Here is a 2414-nt window from a genome sequence, read left to right as displayed (position 1 = left end):
AAATTTGGTTCCTTGGTGGACTCAACATTTAACAGAATTAAGAAATAATGCGAAAACTACCACACAATGCAATGGGCCAAAAAATAAATAAATAATAACCGAATACAGGAGGGGATTACTTGTCTTATTGAATTATATAAAGCAGCTTGGAGATCTTACTTTAATGAAATCTATCATGAGAAGAAACAGGCATGGGCTCACTTGGTTTAGACAATCATGCAAAAAGAGCCATGGGAGATGGCCTATAAAATTGTTATGGAAAGACTTCACCCTCCTGAAGTTTTTTCCTTGATCACTACTACTGAAAACGTAGAGACCCTTATGTGGAATGACTCCATGGGTGCAATTTTGGATGGAATTATCCTCCAGGGTAATCCCTTTCTGGAATCCACAGAGTAGACATTGATGAGGTTTATGCACCTTTTTTATGCTGGCCCTTCCTATGAGGACCCTTTTTACTTAATTTTAATTTTTGAGGCCATCTATACTATGCATGAAGATAAATTCGCTAATTCTAACAGATCCAATCAGGGACGGATTGGACCTGTTAGAAGTAGCTCTGTTAAAAAGTCTGGACAGTGTGTCCCCAACTAATCTTCACCTTGTTGGATACTTATCTTGTAGATGGTTGCTTCCCAAAACCATGGAAGCAGGCCAACCTCAAAATTTTACTCAAGAAACCTGTAGATTTGCTTTCTTCTTATAGACCCATACAATTCTTCCTGTCCTCGGAAAACTCCTTGAGAAACTTATTGTTATTAGATTTAAAAATTACTATTTAGGCCGCCATAGCCTAGTAGTCAGGCACGTGGGTGCATAAGTTTGTTATGTTTGTTATTTGGTTTTTTAGGAGCATTAGCAACTAAGGCCATATTGCTCCGGGGATATGCGGTGGTCATTCCCTGACCTTTCCGCATCCTCCGTATTTGGTGGGCACGGGCTCGAACCCCAGTCTAATCAAGGAGCGTATGCTATGCACTGTTGCTCCTGCCCACCTGGCTACGGAGGTGCATAAGTACATGTGCCTTGAGTGACTGGAGTTCAAGCCCGTGACTACTGAATACGTTGCTGTTTCTTGTATTCTATCTATCTTGTAAACTCCTCTGACCGTTTCATCCCGGAGTATAATAAACAGAAAATTTATTTTTTTATTTATTTGGTTAAAAATTTACAGACAGATATGCAATTTGGTTTTATCAAAAATAAATGTACAACTGATGCTATTAGGTATGCTTTAGGTCTGGTCGCTGCCTCTAATTCTAAGTATGTCCTCAGACTCTTCGTGGACTTCAAAGTGCCTTTGACACTTTATGGTGGCAGTGTCCTGGTGAGGTTTTAGGAGGCCGGGGTGTTTGCACTACTCCACAGATTAACCACAGACTACTTTCAGGACTGCAGCCTTGTAGTTTCTGCTGGTTCCTGTCAAATTACTAGGAATATTACTAGAGGCTGCCCTCAGGGATCCATTCTTGGAGCTTTGTATTGGAATGTGGTCCTTGATGGGTGGCTTTCTGTTGAACACAGCACAGCACAGTGCATAAAATTGCCTATGGTGTCGATTTAGCTATTCTAGTTTTGAAATTCCAGACAGGAACTAGAACACATATCAAATGAAGTCTTATTGGACCTTTTTGCCTGGTGCCAGATGCACAAATTGGGAATTTCCACTTCAAAAACAAAACAGATGCTATTAACAGGAAATTTAAATGTAATTCGACCTCCTAGCATTAAACTAAATAACGATTCACACTATAAGTACTCGGGTGTCATGTTAGATGACAGGTTATATTTCATTTCACATGCAAGCTATATCCTGCATAAAATTAAAGTTCTAACTGGATAGATCATTAGAATTAGTAAATCTGTTTGAGGCATTAAATCGAATGCTCTGAAATTACACTACAAATGTGTTTCTTGCGGCAGGCACTTGGGACAATTAATTAATAATTAAAAAGTATCTCTTGCAAGCGCAGAGATTCTTTCTTTTGGTCACCTCTCAAAATTGCAGGACAGTGTCCACCATTGCTTTACAGTTTGTTTGTGGTAGAATTTCTATACATTTTGATGTAATAGCTCATTATTTACTTTACTTTCGATGCAAAAACACACCAGCTAGTATAGACAATTATGATATTGACCTAAATGTATCTGAAAAACTAGATATGTCTGATATTAAAAATGAATGTATGTTTGTTTACAAGCTTGGCAGGCACCTCCATAGCCAGGTGGGAAGGAGCAGCAATGCGTAGCACACGCTTCTTGATTAGACCGGGGTTCGAGCCCATCACCACCAAATACGGAGGATGCGGAAAGGTCAGGGAATGACCACTGCATATCCCGGAGCAATATGGCCTTAGTTGCTAATGCTCCTAAAAAAACCAAATAACAAATAATAAAATAACAAGCTTGGTAGA

Source organism: Mastigoproctus giganteus, chromosome 7 (assembly GCF_048544385.1).
Source record: "Mastigoproctus giganteus isolate SK-2022 chromosome 7, ASM4854438v1, whole genome shotgun sequence".
Lineage (NCBI taxonomy): Eukaryota > Metazoa > Arthropoda > Arachnida > Uropygi > Thelyphonidae > Mastigoproctus > Mastigoproctus giganteus.
The sequence above is the reverse complement of the archived record's forward strand: the minus strand, read 5'-3'. Positions refer to the sequence as shown.